Source organism: Pogoniulus pusillus, chromosome 26, assembly GCF_015220805.1.
Source record: "Pogoniulus pusillus isolate bPogPus1 chromosome 26, bPogPus1.pri, whole genome shotgun sequence".
NCBI classification, from domain to species: domain Eukaryota; kingdom Metazoa; phylum Chordata; class Aves; order Piciformes; family Lybiidae; genus Pogoniulus; species Pogoniulus pusillus.
In genome coordinates this window covers 18,409,310-18,426,085 of record NC_087289.1, presented here as the reverse complement: position 1 = coordinate 18,426,085, position 16,776 = coordinate 18,409,310, and the positions used below count along the sequence as shown (strand labels likewise).

The 16,776-nt window shown below is 47.7% G+C and overlaps 1 protein-coding gene across 7 annotated transcripts in view; it reads left to right on the top strand.

The window, feature by feature from the left end:
• The window catches only part of LOC135187052 (glypican-5-like), a 620,448-nt gene that overhangs the window by 219,161 nt on the left and 384,511 nt on the right, over positions 1 to 16,776 (top strand). The gene's annotated exons all lie outside the window — the stretch shown is intronic.

Here is a 16,776-nt window from a genome sequence, read left to right as displayed (position 1 = left end):
GGCCTTGCACAAGGCAGGCACAAGCCAAACCTGTGTACCTGTGGTGGTTTGGGTGTTCCCCGCCCCCCCACACTTTAGAAATGCCCCAGCTACCTCAGTCAGGCTCTGGGAATATAAATGAAGCTATTTATTTACAGCAGCACAATACACAAGCAGATATTTACAGTATATACAGTTATAGACAGAAATAGACAAGGTAAAAACAATACAGAAGCACAACTCCCCTCCCAGAAACCTGAGTCCCCAGGAGGGGCTCCCAACCACCCCTGCACCTTCCCCCTGCCCCTCTCAACCTTACCCCAAATCCTAGGAAGAAAAAGAGGTTCACCCAGGAGGTTAAGGAGCAAGATTAGTGGCAGTGAGGTTAGGGAGATGTAGCTCAGTCTGAAGACAAAAGCAGAGTGAAAACAACATGGAGAAAGTTATCTAATGTTTTCCTTCTTGTTCCCATACATCTCAGCGAGACTGTGAGGGAGGGAGACATAACCATTGTTTTCCTTTCACAGCCAATTATCTACTTTCTCTCACAAAAACATTCTAGCCTGATTCAAACTAGCACAAGACCTTGTTTGCCACAGGAGAAAACCATGCCTGGGCAAGCCAGTACATGTACAAGCCTATTGAAGGCTCATCAGGCCTACCACAACACTCACTAAAACCCAAACAAACAGACACCCTGCTTTAAAACTATTGCCAGCACCTCTTTTCCATTGCATGCATTGAAATTCATTTCTTGGAATGATAAATTCTACAACTTTCTGGAGTCTGCCCTGTATTTGCTTTCTTCTTGACCTGGCTTTGCATTTCTTTCTAGGACTACTCACTTGACTTGGTTGAGAAATACTCTTGTTTGCAGAGTGTCACGGAAGGTAGTTTGGGAGGTTGTGGGGAAAATCCGTGGAGACTCACTTGTGGATTTCAAGTGATTTATTGCTCAGACACGGAGATCCCCTCCCGAACTAAATTCCCCACCTGAGTTCTTTTGGATTGAAGTTGTAGAATAACAGTTCAGAGAATAGCAGATAAAGGAGAGTCTGTGATTTCTTTAGAGTTCTTTTGAGCCTTTAAAGTTATTCAGTCTTTAGGTAAAGAGCTCTTTCTCCAATTTACTCACTGTTTGTGGTTCAGTTCAGCAAAGTTTGAAGTTTGGGCGGTGTCCCTTTGTTTGTCAGGATCAGGCCCAAGCAGGTTTCAGGTCTCTGCGAGCCCCTCGTCGGGCAGGGCCCATCAGGAGCGAGAGGTCACCGCGGCAGGAGCAAGGCAGGCAGGCAGGCAGGCGAGCGAGCGAGCGGTAGGAGCAGGTACCAGCAAGCTCAAGCCAGCAAGCCCCGATCCAGGCAGGCACACCATTTATAATGTTCAAAAGAGGTGTAACCCTCCAGTCCAGGCTATTTTACCTTATTCTTACAGATTGGCACAAATTATAATTAACCTATATAATTGGACAATCCTTACCAAAACAACCTGTAGGAGCACCCAAAGCTCGGCCCAGCAGCAGGTGCTCAGTGTGCATGAGAACCAAGGCCGAAAGTTGGAAAACAAGGCTGAGGTTTACCTTTTCACAGTATCACAGTACCACCAAGGTTGGAAGAGACCTCACAGATCATCAAGTCCAACCCTTTACCACAGAGCTCAAGGCCAGACCATGGCACCAAGTGCCACGTCCAGTCCTGCCTTGAACAGCTCCAGGGACGGCGACTCCACCACCTCCCCGGGCAGCCCATTCCAGTGTCCAATGACTCTCTCAGGGAAGAACTTTCTCCTCACCTCCAGCCTAAATCTCCCCTGGTGCAGCCTGAGGCTGTGTCCTCTTGTTCTGGTGCTGGCCACCTGAGAGAAGAGAGCAACCTCCTCCTGGCCACAACCTCCCCTCAGGTAGTTGTAGACAGCAATAAGGTCACCCCTGAGCCTCCTCTTCTCCAGGCTAACCAATCCCAGCTCCCTCAGCCTCTCCTCGTAGGGCTGTGCTCAAGGCCTCTCCCCAGCCTCGTCGCCCTTCTCTGGACACGCTCAAGCATCTCAATGTCCCTCCTAAACTGGGGGGCCCAGAACTGAACACAGTACTCGAGGTGTGGTCTGACCAGTGCAGAGTACAGGGGCAGAATCTCCTCTAGGGAGGAAACTTCTCATGGGACTAGAAGATTGTTTTGGTTTTACGATGCTTCTGGCTTAAAATGTGAGACACTGCAACTTTCACAGCAGGGAGGCCTGCTAAGGGCTCCTGCTACCCTCCACGACACAGAGGTGCTGTTGGCAGCCATACTGAGAGAAAGGGGAAGGTAGGGTTTGCAAACATCTTGCTGTCTTTACTGGCAATGCTTGTTCTAGAAACATTAGCATTGCCCTTGAAAGCTTTGCTGGTGCTGGAAAGGCAAATTTGAGCAGGATGAAAACTTTTCAAGGCTGGATTGGAAAGCCAGCAGAACACCTGGCTCCCTGATTTTCTAGCCCGTAGGTCCCATATGTGCTTTACTGGAAATGAGGGAATTCTTGAGGCTGTTCACTGAATTATTTCGTTCTGTGAACAGAATGCTGTCAAATCACTTTTATATATTTTAATTAGAGGATAATTGCATGTCAGGTGAGTTTACAAAGCAATAAACTGCTTTCTTCAGATAATTAAACATTGAAGTGCGTGTTCGATAAATGAAATCAGCAGAAGTAATTTTGAGCATTATGAAAACCAGTCCAATGTTGCACATAGTTTAGGAGACTCTGACAAACTTCACTAATGGAAGATCTACTGTGATGGTTTGGGTGTTACCCAGCCCCCCACCTCCCCCACCACTTTAGAAAGCACCCAGAGTAGACTCAGTGGCTCTGGCAATTGAATGAAGCTTATATTTACAGCTGGCACAATACACAAGCAGATAGTTACAGTACATACAGTTATAGACAGAAATAAACAAGGTAAAGGTAATACAGAAACACAACTCCCCTCCAGAAACCTGAGTCCCCAGGAGGGGCTCCCAACTGCCCTTCCACCTTCTCCCACCCCTCTACCTTACCCCGGACATTGCCTTGTGCCCAAGGAAGAATGGAGGGTTGGCCAGGGGGTTAGGAAGCAGGTGGATTAATCAGAGAGATGAAAGTGGAGGTTAAAGAGAAATGCAGCCCACAGCCTGGATGTCTTGGGTTCACTTGCAAGTTCCCAGAGACTCTAATAAATTTAATAGACCCAATGACAATTTATAGAATTTATAGAGTGCCCTCCCCTCTTCCCCCTCCTTTCCCAGAGATAGGGAATTAGATATATATATAGAGAGAGGTAAGCACACCCAAATAAATCAATCTCACTCGATTTGGAAGTTAAAAAGGAAAAGTTTAACAACAGCTTAGAAAAAGGTATTGGAGGTAGGGGAGTTTACAAAGGATAAGGAAGGGAAAACAGCAAAATAGAAAAAGAGATGGATACAACCCGAGCAATGTGATGGTGTCTCTGCCTCGTGGCTGCCATGTGGTGTGCTAGTATGCAGTGTGTGTGTGTGTGTGTCGAGAGGGAGCGAAGAAAAGAGTGAGGAGCAGGAAGCTTCTCTGTCTTTTATAGGACAGGAAGTGGGGGGAGTGGGCTAACCATCACCTGGAGTGTTAACCCTATACACTGGACAAAAGCGACTCCTCACTACCTTATCTATTTTGGATTCTTGCTCTTATACCTCTCAGCAAGCCTATGAGTGAAGGAGACATCTTCATAGTTTCCCTTTCATAGCCTGTAATCTAGTTCTTCTCACCAAAACATTCTAGCTAGCTTCAAACTAGCACATCTATAGATGTTGATAAGGGCCCATCTTTGACTCTCCTGTTCTAATTTCATGAAATAATATCACTTCACAGCATACTTTTAAATACTAAATAAGTATTTAAAAGTGAAATGTCAAAACTTAATAGGGATTGATTCAGCATAAGCCTTTCGTGAGCCCTGTGCTCAGCACTGGTCAGGCCACACCTTGAGTGCTGTGTCCAGTTCTGGGCTTCTCAAGTCAAGAGAGATGTTGAGGTGCTGGAAGGTGCCCAGAGAAGGGCAGCAAGGCTGGGGAGGGGCCTGGAGCACAGCCCTGTGAGGAGAGGCTGAGGGAGCTGGGGGTGTGCAGCCTGCAGAAGAGGAGGCTCAGGGCAGACCTCGTTGCTGTCTACAACTATTTGAAGGGAGGCTGTAGCCAGGTGGGGTTGGGCTCTTCTGCCAGGCAACCAGCAATAGAACAAGGGGACACAGTCTGGAGTTGTGCCAGGGGAGGTCTAGGCTGGATGTGAGGTGGAAGTTCCTGCCAGAGAGAGTGATTGGCATTGGAATGGGCTGCCCAGGGAGGTGGTGGAGCCACCATCCCTGGAGGTGTTGAAGCCAAGCCTGTCTGGGGCACTTAGTGCCATGGTCTGGTTGCTTGGGTAGGGCTGGGTGCTAGGTTGGAGTGGATGATCCTGGAGGTCTCTTTCACTTGATTCTATGAGCCTCTCAACTCCTTATGCCCTTGTTGTATAATGAATTAGCCTTATAATGAGTAATAAAATCTGGCAGGGGTCTGAATCATGACCTGGGAAATTTTCCTGGGTCATTGCCCAGCTGTAAGACAAGTTTAATAGATATGCATTTGTTTTGGTATTGTGCATGTCTTTAAATAGTCAGTTGCTGTTTCTGTTCAGGCTCAGGACTTGGCAGTTTCCAGTGAAGAAGCTGAAGCATGATTTGAACTTAATGAAAACTTAATGTGAAAAAGGGAAACATTATATTTATTGAAAGCATAACTGATTACTTCTGCATGTAAAAACGTACAGAAGATTTGTATAGACTTTCCCAACTGTGACAGTCCTTTTAACTTATTTATGCTAAACTTCTGGGGACAAACCATGTGTTTGTAAGTTAACTTAAAAAACACAAGTCCACATTCAGTGCTGACCTCTGACCATTGTCTAAGATCAGAATTTCGTTGGGCGAGCTACAGAAACCCAAAGGAACACAGAGATGGACTTGAGTTTTGTGAATTAAGATCATCAGGTTTTTGCTAAGGGAATGCATTAAAAATGCTGCCCCTGAAGTACTAAAGGATTTCAGTGTGTGTGTGTTGGCATTTCGAGTATGCATCAGGAAATTCAATTTTGCTAAGGAAAACCAGCAGCCCTTGTAGTATCTTAAATGGCTGTGGTTGATTCGTGAGAGTGGAAGCTTCATTAGCTAATTGGAAAGTGCCTTAGGTAAGGCAGGATAATAAACGATTCACTGCTGCGAGAACACCTGGGGCCAAAACAAAACCAACTGCAGTTAGAGTTTCCATTTTTTGCAGGAGCAGGACGTGGAGCACAATTAGTGTTATGCAGCACATTGCCATGGTTTTTCCAGCAGCTTTTGTTATCCCCTCAACCTCTTGCCAGGTTGAGGGAGAAGAAGGAATGCTACCAAAGTCTCTAATAGAGTCAAAAGTAAAACAATGGAGCAACTGGAATTACTGTTGCTCCAGTCACTTTATTTCCCCCCACTATTTTTAACACCTGGAGTACAAAACTGTGAGGCACATAACTGTGCCACTTTAAACCAGCAACAGATTTGATTCATAGTAGTTCAAGGCTTCCTATAGCCAGGTTGCTGAGGGAGGACTGCTAGATCATAGAATCATAGAACCAAGCAGGTTGGAAGAGACCTCCAAGCTCATCCAGTCCAACCTAGCACCCAGCCCTATCCAGTCAACCAGACCATGGCACTAAGTGCCTCATCCAGGCTTTGCTTCAACACCTCCAGGCACGGCGACTCCACCACCTCCCTGGGCAGCCCATTCCAATGCCAATCACTCTCCTTGCCAACAACTTCCTCCTAACATCCAGCCTAGACCTCCCCTGGCACAGCTTGAGACTGTGTCCCCTTGTTCTATTGCTGGTCACCTGGCAGAAGAGACCAACCCCACCTGGTTACAGCCTCCCTGCAGGCAGCTGCAGACAGCAATGAGCTGTGCCCTGAGCCTCCTCTTCTGTAGGCTGCACACCCCCAGCTCCCTCAGCCTCTCCTCACAGGGCTTGTCTGGTTGCATAACTGGGGAATGTGGATCCTCATAGGTGGTGTTACCTCTGGCAGTGATTGTTTTAGGAAAGTTAGGATATGTACAGCACACATTCAGGAAGCTTTGTTACCCTGGCCTAACTGATGCCCCCCAGGCAGACTCAGGCAACTAGGCTGGGCTAGGTTTACTGAAGTTAAGCTGAGGCAGTTGTCTGGGGGAGTTTATTTGCAAGTATACATAAGGAGAAAGGACTGAGGTGCTTTCTGTGTGGTAGCAGACAGCCTACCAAAAATGTCTGAGTGGGTCTTGTAAACCTTGATATTACAAACAAGAACTTGACTATGTGGAAAAGAGAAAATTGAAATTCAAAGATTCTTAGGGCAAACAAAGAGCTGTTGCAGATCATGGACAGCAGCAAATCTTCTGCTCTGCTGTAGCGTGATGCTGCCTGCTCCAGTGTAGTGCCTGTCAGCACATCTTGAGGGTTTGGATGATGAGGACTCAGTTTCAGAAATCTCTCTAAGGTTTGCTAGGCCAAGTTGCACTCTTTATGTTGTCCTTGGGAGAATGATTAGAACTTGCAAGAAATTGCTGGATTTGACCCCGCATCAGCAGAAGACACAGAGCATATGGCAAAGTGTCATCTTGCTTCCAAAACTCCAGAGTTTGTAGCCTGGAAGTCAAGTGTTAGGAAACCTGAAGGAGGTTTTGATAAGATCTGAAGTAAAGCTACTGTGAAATAGGAATAATCTCCCATCATCAATGGTTTTGGGTCAGGAAATTGAATTCTATTCCTGCTGCAAATGGTACAAGAGCTGCCAGGACTCTGCAGAGATGTGGACTGTGGCAGTGTTGTTATTGATGCCTGTTATGAAGGGGTAATTAATTAATGTGAGATAATATTTTTCCAACATTAATATTGTTGATTAATTTTGATATTCAGAACTTTCCCCACCCCTGACCACTAATTTTAACATTAATGGGTTCTTTGCACGGTCATGGAAACTTTATACAGATAATAACATAGGATCTTGAAGTAACTTACAAAATACATAAGCATTAATTGAACTGGAAGAGGTTCTTGGGGCCAAATACTGCTTGCCCCCTAGATGGACTCAGGGAGCTCCTTTCTGCCTATGGCAGAAGGCAGTGGTGAATTCCAAAGAGAATTTAAGTATTTACTCACAAAATATTATTTCCCGACTCGCTGGGCTAGCTACAGCTTCAGACAGCACCCAAATGCTTTCAGGGAATTCTGTTACTGTCTTGTCAGCTGCTGAGACTTCTGATTCTTCCCAGGATTCTGGGGAAAGGAGGCAGACAATCTCTGACCTTATCTCCTGGCTCCTCTGGATGATCTGTGTATCTCCAGGACTTCCCATCTTGGCAGGAGACTGTCAGGTGCAGGCAGGATGCCTTGTGATGTGCAGCCTCAGCACAGTGTCATGCTGGTTATGCAGGCTGATCACATGGAGGCATTTAGAGTCTGTTCCTGTTAAACTCGAGGCAGGCAGTTTCCAGGCAATTCAGCAGAGCTAGCTTATAGCTTTAGTATAATGCTGCAGAAGCCAATGGCAGAATTGCTGCCAGAAACACAGAGCAATAGCAGCAGGCAGCAGCAGGCATGAATACAATGACAGAGCACACTGCATTAACTGCTCAACTCTTTTATCAATGCAGCGTGAGACCAGTGGGCCTTTGGACACAGAATAGCCAATCAGAATGGCAGTTAGCCAAGTTTGGCCATATTAGGTGAAACTATAGGCTTGCTTTGCCCAAATTTGGGAAAAGCATAGGCCTTGCACAAGGCAGGCACAAGCTAAGTTTGTGTACCTTGATTACCACAGGAGCAAAACAAGTCTGGGCAGGCAGAGTCCTTAGACTCAGTGGCTCCAGGTTCTTTCTCCTATTTCCTGCAGTTGCTTCTTCCCGAAGCAGAAGGAGGGAGAGCAGAAAACAAGTCTGGGCAATCCAGGACATGTATAAGTGTATTTCAGCCTGTCAGGGTTACCATGACAGTGCCTTAGAGGCAGAACTTGAACAAAACAGACTCCTCAGAAAGGAAAGGATGACCTGGAGCTTAGCTAAGTTTGCTTTCTAGTGCAATAATTCCAAAAGCACAGTCCTGAAACAGTTGAAACAATCCCTGCTTACTGGTACAGCAAAGCCATCTCTTGTCTGGAGGAATAAATTTTTCTGCTAATTAAAATGTTTGGAGAGATTAATTTTCCTAAGCTCAAGTTCTGTTTCAGTTTTGCATGATTACCAATCACCTCTGACAGCTGCAGGGAAAGGGACTGTCTCTAGTCCTGCCATGGAGGCACATGCTGGGTGCAGGGTAGGTTGCCAGAGAAGGGCAGCAAGGCTGGTGAAGGGCCTGGAACACAACCCTATGAGGAGAGGCTGAGGGAGCTGGGGGTGTGCAGCCTGCAGAAGAGGAGGCTCAGGGCAGAGCTCTTTGCTGTCTACAACTCCCTGAAGGGAGGCTGTAGCCAGGTGGGGTTGGGCTCTGCTGCCAGGCAATAGAACAAAGGGACACAGTCTCAAGCTGTGCCAGGGGAGGTCTAGGCTGGATGTTAGGAGGAAGTTGTTGGCAGAGAGAGTGATTGGCATTGGAATGGGTTGCCCAGGGAGGTGGTGGAGTTGCTGTCCCTGGAGGTGTTCAGGAAAACCCTGGATAAGGCACTTAGTGCCATGGTCTAGATGACTGGCTGGGGCTGGGTGCAAGGTTTGACTGGATGATCTTGGAGGTCTCTTCCAACCTGGTTGATTCTATGATTCTACCTGGGCCTGAGCAAGGCCTTCCACACTGTCCTGCACCACATCCTGGTCTCCAGGCTGGTGCCACATGGGTTTGATGGGTGGGCCAGGAGATGGATAAAGACCTGGCTTCATGGCTGCATCCAAAGTGTGGCTGTCAATGGATCCATGTCTAAGTGGAGGCCAGTGACAAGTGGAGTCCCTCAGGGATCAGTCCTTTCACCAGTCCTGTTCAATAGCTTTGTGGGTGCCATGGAAAGAGGCACAGAGTGCAGCCTCAGCAAGTTTGCTATGTGGTGCTGCTGAGAGCTGGAGGGAAGGGACCCGCTCAGAGGGACCAGGATGGGGTGGAGAGGTGGGCACAAACCAACCTCAGGAGGTTCAACAAGACCAAGTGCAAGGTCCTGCATCTGGCAGTTACTGGCTGGAGAGCAGCCCTGAAGAGAGGGACCTGGGGGTGCTGGTGGACCAGAAGCTCAGCAGGAGCCAGCAGTGTGCACTTGCAGCCCAGAAAGCCAAGCAGAGCCTGGGCTGCAGCAGGAGAAATGTGGCCAGCAGGGCCAGGGAGGTGATTCTCCTCCTCTGCTCCACTCTGCAGAGACCCTACCTGGAGTACTGCATCCAGTTCTGGAGTCCCTGGGACAAGAGGGATGTGGAGATGCTGGAGAGTGTCCAGAGCAGGGCCAGGAGGATGCTCAGAGAGCTGCAGCAGCTCTGCTGTGAGCACAGACTGAAAAAGTTGGGGCTGTGCAGGCTGGAGAAGAGGAGACTCCCAGGTGACCTTCTTGTGGCTTGCCAATATCTGAAGTGGGCTCCAAAAAAGCTGGGGAGCGACTTTTTAGGCTCTCAGGGAGTGCCAGGACTGGGGGGAGTGGAGCAAAGCTGGAGGTGGGGAGAGTCAGGCTGGAGGTGAGGAGGAAGTTGTTGAGCATGAGAGTGGTGAGAGGCTGGAATGGGTTGCCCAGGGAGGTGGTTGAGGCCCCATGGCTGGAGGTGTTTGAGGCCAGGCTGGCTGAGGCTGTGTGCAGCCTGCTCTAGGGTAGGGTGTCCCTGGGCATGGCAGGGGAGTTGGAACTGGCTGACCCTTGTGGTCCCTTCCAACCCTGACTGATTCTATGATTGTATGTTGCTTGCTGTGGGAACACTCAGTAGTAGTGCCACAAGCCATGTCCATCACCTTTTACTATACGTGTGCCCAACATGTGACTGTCACTTGTGTGTGGCTTATGAACACAACCAAGGAAATAGAAAGGACAAAATGAAGGGCTAGTGTCACTGAAAGCTGCAAGGCAAGGTGAGCCAGGGTGTGCTTATTCCTACCTGGCATTTCTTGCACTGTGCAAAAACACTCTGCTGTCACCAGAGAGCTTGGTTTATGAAGTCTTCCCAGTTGTTTGCTGATCCACAAAACAATGTGGAAGCTTTCCCAGACTGATCCCTAAGTGGCCTTCCTTGCATCATTCTCTGTTGCTGTGCAGCTTCTTCCTGTCAGGCAGTCGTTGACTGCGGAGTCAGTGAAGTGGTCAGCAGCCCACCAGGACCAACATGAAGAAAACTACAGCTGCTCAAGTGTTGAAAAACAATTGGAGCAGCTGTTGGAGCTGCCTTGGGGAGTTCTGATTTTCCAAGAGCTCGAGTGCATAAACAGGCAAGCGTGTGTGTTTGGGAACATTTGGATTGCACTGGCCATTATGCTTCTTTCTTAAGGGCTATGAGTAGCACAGCAGCTGCAGACAACTTGGGTCAACAGCCTGCACCACAGTTTCTCCATCTTGATGTTCATGGTCAAATAACCTACTAAATACATAGGTCTTTGAAATGCATTGGTAGAAAATGAGGTGACTCAGAACAGTCTTCTGCAGTTGTAAGAGAAGCGATGGGCAGCACTTAAAGTCACAGATACACAGATTGCATTGGGTCGTAAGGGACTCTCAAAGGTCATCTTGTCCACCCACCCTGAAGTGGGCAAGGACACCTCCAACTAGATCAGGCTAGCCAGGGACATATCAAATCTGACCTTGTATGTCTCCAAGGATGGGGCCTCAATCACATTCCTGGGCAGTCTGTTCCAGTATCTCACCACACTCATCGCAAAGAGCTTGCTCCTTATGTCCAACCTGCTCCCGTTTCAAACCATTGCCCCTCATCTTATCACTACAAGCCCTTCTAAAGAGTTCTTCCTCAGCCTTTCTGTAGGTCTCCTTCAGATATTGAAATGTTTCTATAAGGTCTCACCAGAGCCTTCTTTTCTCCAAGCTGAGCAGCTCCAAGTCTTTCAGCCTGTCTTCATAGGAGATGTACTCCCTCTGATCATCTTTGTGGCCTCTTCTGGACCCTCTCCAGAAGATTCATGTATCTCCTGTGTTTGGAGCTCCACATCTGGACAGAGTACTCCAGGTGAGGTCTCACCAGGGCAGAGTGACAGAATCACTCCTCTTGACCCGATGACTATGCTTCTTTCGATACAGCCCAGGATGCTGTTGGCCTTCTGGTCTGCAAGTCCACATTGCTGGCTCATGTACAACTTTTCATCTGCCATTGCCCCCAAGTCCTCTTCGCAAGGCTCTCAATGTATTCATCCCCCAGCCTGTATTGATAGCAAGGATTGCCCTGATCTAGGTGTAGGACCTTGCACTTTGCCTTATTGAACATCATGAGGCTCTCCTCAGCCCACTTCTCCAGCCTGTCCAGGTCCCTCTGGATGGCATCCTGTCCTTCAGTCTTACCAACCACAGTACTCAGCTTGGTATAATCTGCAAACTGTCTGTATCACTGATGAAGATGTTGGAGAGCACTGGTCCCAGTAGAGACCCTTGAAGGACATCACTCACTCAGCAACTATTGGAATTCTCATGTTGCTGCATGTTACTGGAATTGAAGCAATGAGTTAATCATTTTATAGCCTTTCACAACCTGTGGGGGAGTTAGCACCGAGCAAAACCGATGCTTACATGCCAAAAAGTTAAATGTGAATTGAATTAATCAAAAATGGAATTAATCAAAACCCAGGAAAAGCAGAAAGTAATGTAATGTGTATTTTTATATGTATGAGAAATTAAATACATATATCTGAATCAGGCAGGATATCTGGAAGATGAACTGTCTTGATTTAGGCAATTAGATGGAATGGCCACACGGTGAGATTTGGCAAAGGACCTAAACCATCTTATTGCCTGCAAAGAACTGTTGATTACAAACAGACTTGGAACATAATGAAGGTCTTTTCTAAGAGGAAGATGTTTTTGACTTGCGTCCTCGCAGACTGTCATGGTAGGCCTGATGGGCCAGAAATAGGCTTATGTATGTACTGGCTTGCCTAGGCAAGTTTTTCTTCTGTGGTAAGCAAGGTGCACACACTTAGCTTGTGCCTGCCTTGTGCAAGGCCTGTGCTTTTCCTAAATTAGGGTAAAGCAAGCTGTGGCTTTGCCTAATGTGGTCAGGTTTGACTGCCATTCTGGTTGGCTATTCTGTGTCCAAAGGCCCATTGGTCTTGACCCACATTGATAAAAAGAGATAGGCAGGTAAGCACAGTATGCTCTGCTGTGCTGTTCGTGCCTGCTGCCATTGCTAACTGCCTTATTGTTTGCCTGGAAACTCCACTGTCACAAGTTCACCAGGAAGAGGCTCCAAATGCCTCCATGTGATTGGCCTGCACAGCCAGAGTGACATAGTGTGAGACTGTGCATCACAAGACATCCTGCCTGCACCTGAAAGTCTCCTGCCAAGAAGGGAAGTCCTAGAGATACACAGAGGAGCCAGAGGGCAAGATCAGAGATTGTCTGCCTCCTTTCCCCAGAAGCCTGGGAAGAATCAAGCCTCAATATCCAACCAGACAGAGTCCCCTGAAAGCATTTGGGCACTGTGGACTGTGGCTAAGCCCCATGAGTGGGTAATGATAATAATAATAATAATAATAATCTGTGAGTAAATGCTTAAATGCCTCTTTGTAATTCCCTACTGCCTTCTGCCATAAGAGCAGAAAGAGCTTGAGCCCAGCTACTGGGCAAGCAGCATATTGACCGCAAGCGGCATTTCACAGTCTCACAGTATCACCAAGCTTGGAAGAGACCTCACATATCATCAAGTCCAACCCTTTACCACAGAGCTCAAGGCCAGACCATGGCACCAAGTGCCACGTCCAGTCCTGCCTTGAACAGCTCCAGGGACGGCGACTCCACCACCTCCCCGGGCAGCCCATTCCAGTGTCCAATGACTCTCTCAGGGAAGAACTTTCTCCTCACCTCCAGCCTAAATTTCCTCTGGCGCAGCCTGAGGCTGTGTCCTCTCGTTCTGGTGCTGGCCACCTGAGAGAAGAGAGCAACCTCCTCCTGGCCACAACCTCCCCTCAGGTAGTTGCAGACAGCAATAAGGTCTCCCCTGAGCCTCCTCTTCTCCAGGCTAACCAATCCCAGCTCCCTCAGCCTCTCCTCGTAGGACTGTGCTCAGTTTCCCTGAAAGCATTTGGGCACTGTCTGGGACTGTGGCTAGCCCCTGCAAATTGGGCAATAATAATTTAGTGAGTAAATACTTAAAAGCCTCTCTGTAATTCTCCATTGCCTTCTGCCATAAGCAGAAAGAGCTTCTTGAGTCCATCTGGTGGGCAAGCAGTATACTGACCGCAAGCGGCACTGGGCCACGGGAATCTTCTCTTCCAGTTCAATTAATGTTTGTATATTTTGCTGGTTGCTATCTGTAAAATGTTTCCATGACAGTGCAAAGAACCAATTATTATTAAAATTAGTGGTCAGGGGTGGTAAGAGTTCTGAATATCAAAATTAATTAACTATATTAATACCACCTGGCAGTAATTAATTTCCCTTTCATAAGACAGACCAATGTGAATTATTTACAGTCAGTAGAAATTCGCTGTCTAAGGGCCTTCCTTAGGCAGCAGGACTTGATCCAGCTTGAAAATAACACTGTCATCAGTTTCTGCACTGATAGTCTCTGTGTGTGGTTTCTCAGTATTTACAGAGCATTCTGTGATGTGTAAATCAGTGCTTTTTAATTAATCAAATTGCATGTATCATCCTAGTAATTCTTTTTACAACTTTTCTCTGTGACAGCATTATCAGCAATGAAGCATGAGTTATTGAGGTCTTTTCCAACCTGGTTGAGGCTGTGGTTCCTCCAGGTGCCAGTATTGGTGTCAGTAACACTGGATGATGCCAGCAGTGCATTCATACAGGATCAAGGGCTTCAGTCGGGTAACGTTATAAGATGGAGTGTGAGTGTGGAATTTCATCAGTAGGTTTAGCAGTGAAAGCAGAACTTCTATTATGCAATGCTGATAATACCTCCCTGGTATGCTCCACAACCTCCCTGGGCAACCTGTGCCAGTGTTTCACCACCCTCACTGTAGAGAAGTTCTTCCCTTTCTTCAATTACTGTTGTCATTCTAGCATTCTACAGGTATTGAAAGGGTTTGTTTAGATCATATGTATGAACTTTTAAGAGTATTAGAGAGGGTTTTTAAGGCTCCTTTAGTGGCCACTCTGTTTATCAAGAAGATGGCATGGAAAAGCAGGATAAACATTGTCAGTGGCTGTAGGACATGAACCTGCAGGCCCTTGTTAGGTGACAGACTGTTACATCTTAACATCTGCTCTAAATTATCATTTTAGATTTCAAGAACTTTTGATTGAAATGACACCAGTCCCTCTTCCAGAACAACAGTACATGAGCCAGCAGTGTGCCCAGGTGGCCAAGAGAGCCAGTGGCATCCTGGCCTGCATCAGGAATGGTGTGGTCAGCAGGAGCAGGGAGGTCATTCTGCCCCTGTACTCTGCACTGGTTAGACCACACCTTGAGTCCTGTGTTCAGTTCTGGGCCCCCCAGTTTAGGAGGGACATTGAGATGCTTGAGCATGTCCAGAGAAGGGCGACGAGGCTGGGGAGAGGCCTTGAGCACAGCCCTACGAGGAGAGGCTGAGGGAGCTGGGATTGGTTAGCCTGGAGAAGAGGAGGCTCAGGGGAGACCTTATTGCTGTCTACAACTACCTGAGGGGTGGTTGTGGCCAGGAGGAGGTTGCTCTCTTCTCTCAGGTGGCCAGCACCAGATCAAGAGGACACAGCCTCAGGCTGTGCCAGGGGAGATTTAGGCTGGAGGTGAGGAGAAAGTTCTTCCCTGAGAGAGTCATTGGACACTGGAATGGGCTGCCCGGGGAGGTGGTGGAGTCGCCGTCCCTGGAGCTGTTCAAGGCAGGACTGGACGTGGCACTTGGTGCCATGGTCTGGCCTTGAGCTCTGTGGTAAAGGGTTGGACTTGATGATCTGTGAGGTCTCTTCCAACTTTGATGATACTGTGATACTGTGATACTGTGATACTGTGAGTATCAAATGATCATTTGTTAAAGTGAGTGGCACCATTCCTCTTCCCAGTATTTAACTAATGATGATAGTTGGGCTTGAATAAAATGCTGAAAGATGTTTGTCATATTGGTCTTTCTGGTGACCTTTGGCCTTTTTATCAGTGGAAGTTTAAGGCTACATCTTTGACTGATGGCCCCATTTTGTGTAAGGGGACATGTTCCCAGTGTCAAGAGACTTTATTCAGTGAAGCTGGCAAATACATTTCAGGGAAGAGACTCGCAGGGGTGCTGCAGTGACTTTTATTAACTGTGTAAGCAGGGACACCCACAGTGTCACTCTGTTCTGAGGCAGTCACCCTGCATTAGGCCTGGCATATACTGCCCTAGTGCATAGGTGCTCTGCAACAAAGTCTTACTGCAAAGTAAATACCTGGAATCACTCAGGTTGGAAACAGAGAAGGGTGACAAAGCTGGTGAGGGGCCTGGAGCGCAGCCCTGTGAGGAGAGGCTGAGGGAGCTGGGGTTGTGCAGCCTGCAGAAGAGGAGGCTCAGGGCAGAGCTCATTGCTGTCTACAGCTCCCTGAAGGGAGGCTGTAGCCAGGTGGGGTTGGGCTCTGCTGCCAGGCAAGCAGCAACAGAACAAGGGGACAAAGCCTCAAGCTGTGCCAGGGCAGGTCTAGGCTGGATGTTATGAAGTTCCTGCCAGAGAGAGTGATTGGCATTGGAATGGGCTGCCCAGGGAGATGGTGGAGTCACCGTCCCTGGAGGTGTTGAAGCCAAGCCTGGCTGGGGCACTCGGTGCCATGGTCTGGTTGCTTGGCCAGGGCTGGGTGCTAGGTTTGACTGGATGATCTTGGAGGTCTCTTCCAACTCAGCTGATTCTATGATTCTGTGACCCCTGGGATCAAGTCCAACCATTAGCCTTACTATACAAAACTCAGCCCTAAACCATATTCCTGAGCACTGTATGAAACACATCAGGGTTGGTGACTCAGCCACCTCCATGGGCAGCCTATTCCAGCGTCTGACTGCTCTTTCTGTGAAAATGTTCTCCCTAATGTCCAACCTAAACCCACCCTGTTGCAGTTTGAGGCCATTCCCTCCTTTTCTTTTGCTGTTCACCCATGAAAAGAGACCCTTTTCAACCTCTGTACAACATCCTTTCAGGTAGCTGTAGAGAGCAAGGAGGTCTCCCATTAGATTCCTCTTCTTCAAACTAAACAGCTGCAGCTCCTTCCCTAAATAGAGCATGCTCTTGTGCACTGGACAGGTTGTGCATGGACATTTGTGCCTAAACAGCATGTGCTTATGTTGTGTGTATGTAGGGGAGTTTATCTGTGGGTGTCCACTGGGTGTTTTTGAGTCTTACCATCATGCCTCAGTGACATAGGAAAAAAAATTAAATGCTTAGGGTGTCAGGTCAGCAGAAAAAGAAAGTGTAGTCAAGAAGCCTGAGTAGTAGGGAAGCATCAAAACCACATTGTGTGGCACATAGTAAATCTTCATTTTGTCCAGACTTCATTGGTATTTACTTTCATTGCCTTATTTACAGCCAAATCTGTTCAGTAGCAATGGGTTTCAAGACAAGCTTGATCTGGGGTAAGTGGCCCAGATTTTGTGGAAGGCTCTCTATAATGCTTCTGAGCTCCAGCTTTTTGGGAGCCACTGTTCAGCATGGTTTCTGTCCCTGTGGCTGCTGTGGCACCTGCACCAGCAGAAGTG